Source organism: Carya illinoinensis, chromosome 10, assembly GCF_018687715.1.
Source record: "Carya illinoinensis cultivar Pawnee chromosome 10, C.illinoinensisPawnee_v1, whole genome shotgun sequence".
Taxonomy (NCBI): domain Eukaryota; kingdom Viridiplantae; phylum Streptophyta; class Magnoliopsida; order Fagales; family Juglandaceae; genus Carya; species Carya illinoinensis.
In genome coordinates, this window is record NC_056761.1 from 19,277,501 (window position 1) to 19,277,737 (window position 237).

Genomic DNA, 237 nt, shown 5'->3' on the forward strand with positions numbered 1-237 from the left:
CTGGTTGTACATAATCCTTCAAGGTGCGTGGCAGTGCATCATGTTGTCCGTGAGTCATGGCTAGTATTTTATTTTTTCTTCGTGATCTAAGAGTTCTTTCAATTTCTGGATCAAAAGGAGTAATGTCACGAGATCTAGTAAGGCGCATACAATGTCAAAAACACACTTGTAGAGCAAAAAAATAAAATATAAAAATAAATTAAAATAAAATTCTAAATTAAAACAAAGATTACATTG